At 43.9% G+C, this 13,763-nt stretch overlaps 1 pseudogene; it reads right to left on the bottom strand.

The window, feature by feature from the left end:
* LOC141083178 (E3 ubiquitin-protein ligase rififylin-like) overlaps nucleotides 1-13,763 on the bottom strand; it is a 34,932-nt pseudogene that overhangs the window by 3,216 nt on the left and 17,953 nt on the right.

Genomic DNA, 13,763 nt, shown 5'->3' with positions numbered 1-13,763 from the left:
ATGTAGTATGTATGTAGTATGTATGTAGCATGCAGTATGTATGTAGCATGTATGTAGTATGTATGTAGTATATATGTAGTATGTATGTAGCATGTAGTATGTATGTAGCATGCATGTAGTATGTACAGTGGGGAAAAAAAGTATTTAGTCAGTCAGCAATAGTGCAAGTTCCACCATTTAAAAAGATGAGAGGCGTCTGTAATTTACATCATAGGTAGACCTCAACTATGGGAGACAAACTGAGAAAAAAAATCCAGAAAATCACATTGTCTGTTTTTTTTTCATTTTATTTGCATATTATGGTGGAAAATAAGTATTTGGTCAGAAACAAGCAATCAAGATTTCTGGCTCTCACAGACCTGTAACTTCTTCTTTAAGAGTCTCCTCTTTCCTCCACTCATTACCTGTAGTAATGGCACCTGTTTAAACTTGTTATCAGTATAAAAAGACACCTGTGCACACCCTCAAACAGTCTGACTCCAAACTCCACTATGGTGAAGACCAAAGAGCTGTCAAAGGACACCAGAAACAAAATTGTAGCCCTGCACCAGGCTGGGAAGACTGAATCTGCAATAGCCAACCAGCTTGGAGTGAAGAAATCAACTGTGGGAGCAATAATTAGAAAATGGAAGACATACAAGACCACTGATAATCTCCCTCGATCTGGTACTCCACGCAAAATCCCACCCCGTGGGGTCAGAATAATCACAAGAACGGTGAGCAAAAATCCCAGAACCACGCGGGGGGACCTAGTGAATGAACTGCAGAGAGCTGGGACCAATGTAACAAGGCCTACCATAAGTAACACACTACGCCACCATGGACTCAGATTCTGCAGTGCCAGACGTGTCCCACTGCTTAAGCCTGTACATGTCCGGGCCCGTCTGAAGTTTGCTAGAGAGCATTTGGATGATCCAGAGGAGTTTTGGGAGAATGTCCTATGGTCTGATGAAACCAAACTGGAACTGTTTGGTAGAAACACAACTTGTCGTGTTTGGAGGAAAAAGAATACTGAGTTGCATCCATCAAACACCATACCTACTGTAAAGCATGGTGGTGGAAACATCATGCTTTGGGGCTGTTTCTCTGCAAAGGGGCCAGGACGACTGATCCGGGTACATGAAAGAATGAATGGGGCCATGTATCGTGAGATTTTGAGTGCAAACCTCCTTCCATCAGCAAGGGCATTGAAGATGAAACGTGGCTGGGTCTTTCAACATGACAATGATCCAAAGCACACCGCCAGGGCAACAAAGGAGTGGCTTCGTAAGAAGCATTTCAAGGTCCTGGAGTGGCCTAGCCAGTCTCCAGATCTCAACCCTATAGAAAACCTTTGGAGGGAGTTGAAAGTCCGTGTTGCCAAGCGAAAAGCCAAAAACATCACTGCTCTAGAGGAGATCTGCATGTAGGAATGGGCCAACATACCAACAACAGTGTGTGGCAACCTTGTGAAGACTTACAGAAAACGTTTGACCTCTGTCATTGCCAACAAAGGATATATCACAAAGTATTGAGATGAAATTTTGTTTCTGACCAAATACTTATTTTCCACCATAATATGCAAATAAAATGAAAAAAAAACAGACAATGTGATTTTCTGGATTTTTTTTTCTCAGTTTGTCTCCCATAGTTGAGGTCTACCTATGATGTAAATTACAGACGCCTCTCATCTTTTTAAGTGGTGGAACTTGCACTATTGCTGACTGACTAAATACTTTTTTTCCCCACTGTATGTAGCATGTATGTAGCATGCATGTAGTATGTATGTAGCATGTATGTAGTATGTATGTAGTATATATGTAGTATATATGTAGCATGTAGTATGTATGTAGCATGCATGTAGTATGTATGTAGTATTTTTTTCTTTTTTTTTTTTTTTTTTTTTTTAACATTTAACACATTAGCCGGATGATGGGACTACTACTGTCCCATCATTGGCTAATGTGTCAATCACTGTCATGGTAGCAGGCATCGCCCGATGGGACTTGTAGTCCCATCGGACGATGCTTGCACAGACCCCCGGACATCAGCACAGCCCCCCGGCAGGCCGGCACAGCCCCCCGGCAGGCCGGTACAGACCCCCACAGGGTGCACAGACCACCGGCAGGCCGGCACAGCCCCCCGGCAGGCCGGTACAGACCCCCACAGGGTGCACAGACCACCGGCAGGCCGGCACAGCCCCCCGGCAGGCCGGTACAGACCCCCACATGGTGCACAGACCACCGGCAGGCCGGCACAGCCCCCCGGCAGGCCGGTACAGACCCCGGGCAGTCCACACAGCCCCCCGGCAGGCCCACACAGCCCCCCGGCAGGCCGGCACAGCCCCCCGGCAGGCCGGCAGAGACCCCCGGAAGGCCCGAAATGACGGCGCATCATGATGCGCACACACCGCGCATCATGATGACGTCAGTCTGTCAATCAACTTTGAACTTCCGATTCCGATGCCGAATTCCGATATTGAAAAAATATCGGAAGTCGGTATCGGAATTCCGATACAGCAAGTATCGGCCGATACCCGATACTTGCGGTATCGGAATGCTCAACACTAGTGGTGAGGTTAGTAATATTATTAAAAAAATGTTTATTCCATTCCCGACATGACCAATTTCCGTTTTTGTTTTTTTTTCAATTTTATTTTTTCCTCCACATTTGCAAGAGCCATAACTTTTTCATTTTTCTGTCCATAGTTGTACAAGGGCTTGCTTTTTTTATTGGTACCATTTTGGAATAGATATGACATTTTCATTGCTTCTTACAGCATTTTTGTGGTATTGTACTGACCAAAAAACCTGCAATTTTAGCATTTTTAATTATTTTCTGTTTACCAATTGGATTAGGGCAATTATGTTTATATTTTGATAGATCAGACTTTTCTGGACTTGGCGATACCATGTATGTGTATTTTTAAAATTTTTATTAACTTTATTTTTTTATTTATTTATTTTTTTAACTGTTTGCATTGTATTTGGTAGTCCCCTTAGGGGACTTGAATCTGTGATCATGCGATTACTTGTGCTACCGTATATACAGTAATACCATAGTATTACTGCATATATTAACCCCTTTCCGTCGTTGGGCATAATAGTGTGCCCACATCGGACACCCTTCCTTTGACGTGGGCTCTGGCAGTGAGCCCACATCTTTCCCGGGACATGTCAGCTGATTTTTTGCCCGGAATAGCCGCGGGTGGAATCACGATCCTCTCGCGGCTATTAACCCGTTTAATGCCACTGTCAAACTCTGACAGCTGCATTTAACAAGTGCATCCAGCCATCGGGCCGGAAATCACCAGTGGGTTGGCATGACAACTGGTGGTCTCCTGGAGACCTCTATGGTTGTCACTGCTGGATTGCTATGGGGGCCATCTGGTGGTCAGCGCTTATAGTAAGTCAGTAAATCTACTACATACAGGTGATCTGATCATCGCCTGTATGTAGCAGAGGCGATCGGGTTATGGCCGCTTCTAGTCTCCCATGGAGACAATTGAAGCATGCCGAAAGTAAAAAAAGTTTTTAAAAATATAAAAACATAAATACAATATAAAAGTTCAAATCACCCCTCTTTCGCCCCATTCAAATTGAAACAATTTAAAAATCAAACATACACATATTTGGTATCACGGCATTAATAATCGCCTGATCTATCAATAAAAAATTATTAACCTGATCACTAACTGGTGTAGCAAGAAAAAATTCAAAACGTCAGAATTATGTTTTTTTGGTCACCACGACATTGCATTAAAATGCAATAACGAGTGACTAAAAGATTGCAGCTGCACCAAAATGGTGTTATTAAAAACGTCAGCTCGGCATGCAAAAAATAAGCCACCATCAAACACGAGATCATGAAAAATTGTGATGCTACAGGTATCGGAAAATGGCGCAATTTTTTTTTCTTTTTTTGACAAAGTTTGGAATTTTTTTCACCACTTAGATAAAAAAGAACCTAGATATGTTTGGTGTCTTTAAACTCGTAATGACCTGGAGAATCATAATGGCTGGTCAGTTTAAGCATTTAGTGAACCTAGTAAAAAAAAGCCAAACAAAAATTAAGTGTGGGATTGCACTTTTTTACAATTTCATCGCACTTGTAATTTTTAAAACCAATGATGTCTTGCAAAGGTACAACTTGTCTCTCAAAAAACAAGCCCTCACAAAGCCATATTGACAGAAAAATAAAAAAGTTATGGTTCTGAGGCTCTGAGAAGAAGGGGAGCAAAAAATGAAAAAATGCAAAACCAAAAATAATTCCTGTCATGAAGGGGTTAAAAATAATGGCTTCTTTTACAGCCCGACCATAGGCTGGGTTTCAAGGTAGCTCCATGATGATAAGCATGTAGGTCTTCAACAGACCCCCGGCTGTCATAGTAACCCATAGGCACCCCTTTGTCACATCACGGGAGTGTCCATGGGTGTGTAGAATAACAAACCTTATACTGGCGCTCTGTTAGTTTGAAAGTGGCATTTAACAGGTTAACAATCACGAGGTTAGCCCCACCTGTGACTGTTATTGGGAAGGACCCGGTTGTAACACACAGGCTTTACTTGTTGGGTATCGGGCAAGCTCACCTCGTGAGCCTGCTCCAAAAACCTGTTACTAACTTGTGCTGTACATGTACGGCTGATAGGTAAGGCGTTAAGCGTTCGACTGCACTTGCATCATTCAGCAAAATGACACCCACTCCAGGCCACAATTTTGCCAAATTCATAGAGTGAATTGCAAAAGTATTTATTCTTGGGAATATGATTGTTTGTATAATTTGAGGATAATTCAGTTCTTCTGGAATAAATTTGCTCATTTCTAATAGAAAATATGATTAAAAACCAAATAAATCTGTTTTTGTACATAAGGCAAGATCCAAAGTGTGATAATCAAACATCTACTGCTGAATATCCTTCCAGTAATTTCATTTTATCCTGATATATATTCTGGTGATGTCCAAGAATTGGAAATTTCCTTTGTGGATTATTGGTTTTGATTTGTGACAGTACTGATTACAACCCATAAGCTTTTGTGCCGTCGGAGAGTGTCTCCGCTCATTCACAATAATTCTCATACAATATATCTTAAAAGGATTATCTGGGCATTTATAACTGATATCTATCCTTTTGATAGATAATCAATATCAGATCAGTGGAGGTCGCCCACCTTGCACTCCCAACAATCTGCTCCGAGCGAGACGGGCAAATTTGCTCCTATTCTCGCTGCCAGAGCTAATAAAATCTGATTGGTGAGAGCGCTGGGAGTCAGACGTCCACTGATTTTAAATTGATGACCTATGCTATAAATATCCAGACAACACCTTTAATTGCACAAACTCACCAAAGTCATAGTAAATATTAAAATGATATAATCCAGAGGTACAGTTGTGGCCAAAAGTATTGACACCCCTGCAATTCTGTCAGATAATACTCAGTTTCTTCCTGAAAATGATTGCAAACACAAATTCTTTGGTATTATTATCTTCATTTAATTTGTCTTAAATGAAAAAACACAAAAAGAATTGTCCTAAAGCCAAATTGGATATAATTCCACACCAAACATAAAAAAGAGGGTGGACAAAAGTATTGGCACTGTTCGAAAAATCATGTGATGCTTCTCTAATTTGTGTAATTAACAGCACCTGTAACTTACCTGTGGCACCTAACAGGTGTTGGCAATAACTAAATCACACTTGCAGCCAGTTGACATGGATTAAAGTTGACTCAACTTCTGTCCTGTGACCTTGTGTGTACCACATTGAGCATGGAGAAAAGAAAGAAGACCAAAGAACTGTCTGAGGACTTGAGAAACCCAATTGTGAGGAAGTATGAGCAATCTCAAGGCTACAAGTCCATCTTCAAAGACCTGAATGTTCCTGTGTCTACCGTGCGCAGTGTCATCAAGAAGTTTAAAGCCCATGGCACTGTGGCTAACCTCCCTAGATGTGGACGGAAAAGAAAAATTGACAAGAGATTTCAATGCAAGATTGTGCGGATGTTGGATAAAGAACCTCGACTAACATCCAAACAAGTTCAAGCTGCCCTGCAGTCCGAGGGTACAACAGTGTCAACCCGTACTATCCGTCGGCGTCTGAATGAAAAGGGACTGTATGGTAGGAGACCCAGGAAGACCCCACTTCTTACCCCGAGACATAAAAAAGCCAGGCTAGAGTTTGCCAAAACTTACCTGAAAAAGCCTAAAACGTTTTGGAAGAATATTCTCTAGTCAGATGAGACAAAAGTAGAGCTTTTTGGGCAAAGGTATCAACATAGAGCTTAAAGGAGAAAAAAAAGAGGCATTCAAAGAAAAGAACACGGTCCCTACAGTCAAAAATGGCGGAGGTTCCCTGATGTTTTGGGGTTGCTTTGCTGCCTCTGGCACTGGACTTCTTGACCGTGTGCATGGCATTATGAAGTCTGAAGACTACCAACAAATTTTGCAGCATAATGTAGGGCCCAGTGTGAGAAAGCAGGGTCTCCCTCAGAGGTCTTGGGTCTTCCAGCAGGACAATGACCCAAAACACACTTCAAAAAGCACTAGAAAATGGTTTGAGAGAAAGCACTGGAGACTTCTAAGGTGGCCAGCAATGAGTCCAGACCTGAATCCCATAGAACACCTGTGGAGAGATCTAAAAATGGCAGTTTGGAGAAGGCACCCTTCAAATATCAGGGACCTGGAGCAGTTTGCCAAAGAAGAATGGTCTAAAATTCCAGCAGGACATTGTAAGAAACTCATGGATGGTTACCGGAAGCGGTTGGTCGCAGTTATTTTGGCTAAAGGTTGTGCAACCAAGTATTAGGCTGAGGGTGCCAATACTTTTGTCTGGCCCATTTTTGGAGTTTTGTGTGAAATGATCAATGTTTTGCTTTTTTCTTCATTCTCTTTTGTGTTTTTTCATTTAAGACAAATTAAATGAAGATAATAATACCATAGAATTTGTGTTTGCAATCATTTTCAGGAAGAAACAGTATTATCTGACAGAATTGCAGGGGTGTCAATACTTTTGGCCACAACTGTATAAGAATGCCTGGTTCTATCTTTCAGGCAAGGTTCACCACCATGTCTTGCCTTATGTTAAGTGTCTCCGTTAGGGTTACTTCCGAACCTCCGCAAAACAGGATTCGGGCATGTCAACTACCTCTTGTTTCCCATTTCAACTAGGTGTGCATGGCTGAAAATGATGTTCGACAGAGCACACTGTGACTTTGGCTGAATCATAGTAGTCAACGACCCTTTGTACAAATCCTGTTTTGTGTAGGTTTGGAAATAAGCCTTCACGGAAACGCTGAACGTAAAAGTAAAAATGTGATGGGAACCTTGCCTAAGATGTTCAGTAGGGTGTAAGTCTGATTTGCAGGATGGATAACTCAATTTACACTTGACTAACTGAGCTAATTCATTTTACCAAAAAATGTACTGAAAAATGAGGAAAAAAATTCCAAGCGTGCTTAAATTGTATAAAATAATGCAATTCTGAAATAGTTTTTGGAAATTTTTTTAATGGTGTATATTTTGCGGTAAAAATGACCTCACAATATGATTCTTCTTATTAGCACGATTATGACGACACCATTTTTGGATAGATGTAAAATTCGAATAACTAGACTTTTTCATAGGATTGTCATTCAGCTTGCTGATATCAGAGAGGGAGGCTCTCCTTCTTCCAGGCACGAGCAGTTCTTCTGAGTCCGTGGAGTCGTCCTCATCTTCAGGTGGGTCATTTGTCACTACTTGCGGGTGGTCTTTTGATGTTGAAGATACTTTTTGGTTTGCTATTGGAATGTCTTGATTTGTCTGCATTTCCGTTGAACCCGTCATTTGGCTGTTCTGATTGGATGGAAACAATTTAATATTCAACACGTCTGAATAGGGAAGCAGGCCTTAGAGTCAATACAAGCTGCACCAGGTCTTCTTTCTCTCGGTACAAGACTGTGGGTATATCTCTCATCGATAAATAGTCCTGAAGATCCTTTAGCTTGAGTAACTCCTCTCAGGTGAAAGAAGTGGAGTGTATCCTCCAGCACAGCTGACAAAGGCCGTCGTGTAACTGTGCTACACACGTGGTGCAGAAGTTATTCCTACAATCCAAGCATGGGATTTTTCGACTGGTGCTTTGCATCCTGGTACCTCAAACTGTACAGGTAGTTTCTGACACTGGAGGAGATTGTTTGATGTTTTCATTTGGGTGATCAGGTGTTCTTGCATTCTGGGAGACCCGGTCAAGCAGCACACACCTGCTGAGTAGATGTCAGGGGCACAGCAGCCCATCACTGCCCCTGCTCAGAGCGCTACCGCTCACGCATCCATATGGGTCCCAGCAGTGGCATGTTCCGACCACAAGGCAGCAGGAAGAGCCGAGCAGTGGCTGAACGTGGGCGGCAATCAAAATAATGTAGTTTTGGGGTCTTGAATTTTTTTCTCTTTATAGTGTTTATTGATTGGGTTAATTATTTTTACATTTTGATATATTGGCCTTTTCTGAATGCATTGATACCACATATGCATATTTTTGTTTTATCTTTAATTTTAATGCGAGAAAAGTGAGGTGATTTGAACTTTCAAGTTTTTTTTTATTTTTTTTCATATTTTGTAAAACATTTTTTTATACTTTTTACTTTACTTTTTAGACCTCTTAGGGCATTTTAAGCTGAGATCATCTAGTCGCTTGTGCTAGGGAGCTCTGTATTGACAAGTATGGAGGTTTTCAATTGACCCTCTACTGTCTTAGCAACCGATTAGCGATCGGTGATCACGTCACGGGCGCACCGATGATTGCACTGAATAATATACCCCCTGCCGGCGTGTTTTTATGAGTTTGACGCTGCAATTAACAGGTCAGGTTAACAATCACAGGTGATGCTTCACGCAGTGTATATCTACACTGTGTGCAGAATTATTAGGCAAATGAGTATTTTGATCACATCACCCTTTTTACACATGTTGTCCTACTGCAAGCTGTATAGGCTTGAACACCAACTGCCAATTATGTAAATCAGGTGATTTGCATCTCTGTAATGAGGAGGGGTGTGGTCTAATGACATCAATACCCTATATAAGGTGTGCTTAATTATTAGGCAACTTCTTTTCCTTTGGCAAAATGGGTCAGAAGAAAGATTTGACGGACTGTCATGATCTGAATTTGATCTGACAGCTTTAAATTGCACAGGGTGAACTTTTTTTACTTTGGCAAGTGACTCGACTGTCCCCGGTGGTGGTTAGTGGTATCGCACTTTAGGTTTAATGTGCACGTAATTATGAATCAGGTGTGGGGCTCTATAAGTGAGTCTCAGGGTGTGCAATCACTGCTGGTGATATTGATTGATTCATTCTGAGTTTGTGAAGCCTGGGTGAACATGGAGCTGAAGAGGAGTCCTGCGCAGTCAGCCAGAGGAGACGAGTGGCAGCTAATGGTGTCTGCAGGAATTGCTGGCATGGCGTGGAGGAGTCGCAGTTTATGGTGTCGGCGGGAAGTGCGTGCATGGCTTTGTGGAGTGGCGACTATGGAGAGAGTTGCACTCGGCATGCTCGACTTGGTGGCCGAGAGCTGGACTCAAGCATGCTTAGAATTTTGGCAGAGGCTGACTCGTCCTTGGGACTTTGTTATTGGACTGCTGCAACTGGAGATGGACTCTGCTCCAAGGCTGCACTATGGTGTAGGATCCAGGATGGTGATGGATCCAGGTGGAAGAGAAGACGCACGCAGGTGGTGGGGCTCTGTTGCAGGAGCATAAGCACAGAGCCTAAAGCTAAGTGCTGTTTCCCCTGTACTGTCTTCTTTCCTCATGTGTGTTGTTAGTGCAGTGGTGGGATTAGTCTCTGCACCGACCAATTCCCTAGTGAGGGTTTAGGGTCAGGGCGAGCAAGGGTTTAAGGTTCGTGTGCGGCGACAGGTGCGGAGCCTGTATAGGGAATGTAAGGAGTGCAGGGACACTGGCTCAGGGGAGCTAATGAGGTCTCCACGTCCCCATTCCCTATCGCAGGGCCCACCATTGTTAATGTTTCCCAGGTTCACCTTAGGCTACTTTCACACATCAGGTTTTCGGCGTCAGGCGCGATCCGGCGTCGTGCCGGAACGCCGGATCCGGCAAATGTTTAGTAAAACCGGATGTGACGGATCCGGTTTTCTGCCGGATCCGTCTTTTTCTTGACAGACAAAACCGGATCCGTCTCATCCGGTTCATCCGTTTTTCTATCCGTTTTTCGACGGATTACGCCGGATCCGGTTTTTAAAATTGACCCTTGTGGCCTTCCGAACGGGATTGGCTACTGGAAAACTATATATAGCATGTTCCTACAGCCCTTCTTTGACAGGTTGTAGAGGAGAAAGTGCAGGTTGGAGAGAAGAGCAAGTTTACTGGCGAAGATGGATGTTGTCATTGGAAATATTTTGAAGAATTTGGCGGATTTTACAGCGGAGGCAAATCGTTTGAGGGTGATTGTTCTGGAGAAGGAGAGAGCGAGACAGCAGCGCATCAGGCATCGTAGACGACGTTTGTGGATCCACCCCATCACAGCCAAGAGAATGACGCGTGGGGTCTATTCTACACTATGCATGGACCTTCGACGAAACCCGGATAAATTTTTTGGATATGTTAGGATGAAAATGGAGAATTTAGATTACTTGGTGGAGCGCATTGCACACCTCATAAGAAAAGCGGACACCTATTGCAGCTTCTCCGTTTCACCCGCAGAGCGTCTGATGGTGACTTTAAGGTAAGCCACATTTATTGGATATGATCGCATCAGAGCACACTTTCACTGCAATCTTGTTGGTGGTAATTTGTATCTCCAAGTGTTAGGTCAGTTTTGGTATAATGCTGTGATTTAAAACTAATTTATTGTTTGTTAATTCCCCACAGATTTCTTGCAACTGGAGAATCACTTTCGTCACTGCATTTCCAGTACAGACTCGGGATTTCCACCATATCTGGAATTGTGAAGTACACATGCCGTGCACTGTGGGACTCCTTAGCTGAAGAGTTTTTACCAGAGCCCACAACAGAGAGGTGGATTGAAATTGCTGACAAGTTTCAACAGATATGTCAGTTTCCAAACTGCTTGGGCGCTGTGGACGGGAAACATATCCGCATTGTAAAGCCAGCTGGATCTGGATCGGAATATTTCAATTACAGGAAATATTTTTCAATTGTCCTCATGGCCATCGCTGACGCGGAATACAAATTTATTGCGGTTGATATTGGGGCCTATGGCCGCTCCAATGACTCTCAAGTTTTCAAACTGTCTGCCATGGGGCGTAAACTGTATGGCAACACCTTCCAGTTCCCACCACCTAGACCGCTGCCGCAAACATCTGGTCCACCTATGCCATTTGTCTGTGTAGGGGATGAAGCCTTCCAGCTGTCAGAACACCTTTTGAAACCGTACTCTAGCAGAGGATTGACAAGACCAAAACGCATTTTTAATTACCGCCTCACAAGAGCAAGAAGAATGGTTGAATGTACCTTTGGTATTCTGACAGCCAAATGGCGGGTCCTATTGACTGCGATCAACCTCAAGACAGAAACTGTGGACGAGGTGATCAAAGCGTGCGTGGTACTCCACAATTTTGTTATCTGCAAGGAACCCATTTCCATTGAGGACACCTCTGAAGAAACCACCTTGCAAGATTACCATGACATTACCACTAGAAGTTCTGTGACGGTTTCAGTAATGAGGGACAATTTTGCACTATACTTTATGTCACCTCAAGGCAGAGTACACTGGCAGGATGACAGAGTGTGAAAGATTTGTGCCCCAAACTTGTGTACCTTCTGTACCAACAGTATATACCTTTGCCAACCAAAGTTGGCTATCTTGTCATGGTCTCTATTTTTAGCTTTAGGCCACAGGTGTGTACCTGGTTGTGTTTTATGCAAAGTATTTCACCTTTTAACAAAAGTTGTGTACATTGTTAGGAAATCACCAACAATAAACACAACTTTTTAGGTGAAATACTTTGCTTCAAACACAACCAGGAACACAACTGTGGCAAAAAGCTAAAATTTACCCACAGTTATATACCTAGTTTTGAATACCATTTCACCTTTTAAATACCCTGTATTTAACCTTTTTCGCCGCAGAAAGAAATGACAGACAACCAGTGTAAAATAATTTAACTTTTATTGAAAAATGTTTTTTTTAGTAAACTTTTTTAAAATTTTAATAAACATGTTTAATAAAAATTTGAAACTATAAAACTGAAACCATAAAACTGGTCATTTTTATTTAAAAACACACATTATAATTCTGTGTAGTGTGTGGTGGAAATACTGCTGTAGGGGCTGCGGGACACTTCGACACTGGGAGTGTGGAGAGAGGACTGGGATCGTTGTGGGGAAGGAACAGTTAGAGGTGAAGGTGTGGAAAAAACTACAGAATGGGTGGACATGTGGGAAGCAGAAGAGGTGGTGGGTGGTGGAGTGGAGGGTTGGGCAGGGACTGTAGGAGCAGATGATGTTGATGGCAAGTTGTATGGGGAAGGAGTTTGGTACGGGGCAGGTTGCTGGAAGTGGGGAGATGTCTGGTACGGGGCAGGTTGCTGGAAGTGGGGAGATGTCTGGTACGAGGCAGGTTGCTGGAAGTGGGGAGATGTCTGGTACGGGGCAGGTTGCTGGAAGTGGGGAGATGTCTGGTACGGGGCAGGTTGCTGGAAGTGGGGAGGTGTCTGGTACTGGGGAGGTTGCTGGTACTGGGGAGTTTGCAGGTACTGTGGAGGTTGCTGGTACTGGTGAGGTTGCTGGTGCTGGGGAGGTGGCTGGTGCTGGGGAGGTGGCTGGTGCTGGGGAGGTGGCTGGTGCTGGGGAGGTAGCTGGTGCTGGGGAGGTGGATGGTGCTGGGGAAGTGGATGGTATGTAATAGGAGGGGGAGGATGGAAAGTGGCTGGAGGTGGATGGTATGTAATAGGAGGGGGAGGATGGAAAGTGGCTGGAGGGGGTGTAGATGTAATAGGAGGGGGAGGATGGAAAGTGGCTGGAGGGGGTGTAGATGTAATAGGAGGGGGAGGATGGAAAGTGGCTGGAGGGGGTGCAGGTGGAGGAACTACTGTGGTGGGAGGAGGAGGAGGAGGTTGGGAGGTAACTTGCTGGAGAGCAGCGTGGCATGAATGCATTACATGCATCTGCTAGGCAGGAGAGAGCGTTTCCATGCGCTCCACAACAGACCTGAAAAAGGTGTGGTTTGGCGAAGATCTTGCTTCTGAATGCATGGTTTGCAGAAGTGTCTTCACCTCCAGAATGCTGGAGTTGATCTGCTGATAGCCTGCGGAGATTTGCTCTGACAAGACTTTTAGACAGTTCTGGAAAGATGCATTCAGATGCAAGAACTCTGGCGCATAAGTCTTTTCCTGACCCCTCTGCCGCTGCCGCCCAGTACCCGCAGGTGTACTAGAGGTGGCAGGGGCAGAAGGGTGGGGTAAAGGGAAAGCGATCTCCTCACCAGCAGCTTCATGTAATGTAGGCGGCCACGATGCTCCTGTGCTGGTGGATGGGACAGATGGGTCGAATGTGTGGGAAGGCTGGGAAGGTGCAGATGTACCGGGGCGGTCGAAGTGTCCCTCGGTGCCGGTCTCCTCAGGGATCGCCTCAGAAGGGTCCAATCGTGCAGGCTCCCGAGTGCTGCTCACCGTGCTGTGGAATAAAGAGAAAAAAAAACAATTAAAATACTGACATGGTATGGCCCTGGCTGAAAAAAAAATTTACATCTAACATTTTTTTTCACATGTGGTGTGTAATATTTACCTTCTGGTGACCATTGTTTCACGGAGGAACGACAGGGCTTCTGCG

Source organism: Dendrobates tinctorius, unplaced genomic scaffold (assembly GCF_039654945.1).
Source record: "Dendrobates tinctorius isolate UK_male_01 unplaced genomic scaffold, ASM3965494v1 ptg000020l, whole genome shotgun sequence".
NCBI classification, from domain to species: Eukaryota; Metazoa; Chordata; class Amphibia; order Anura; family Dendrobatidae; genus Dendrobates; species Dendrobates tinctorius.
The sequence above is the reverse complement of the archived record's forward strand: the minus strand, read 5'-3'. Positions and strand labels throughout refer to the sequence as shown.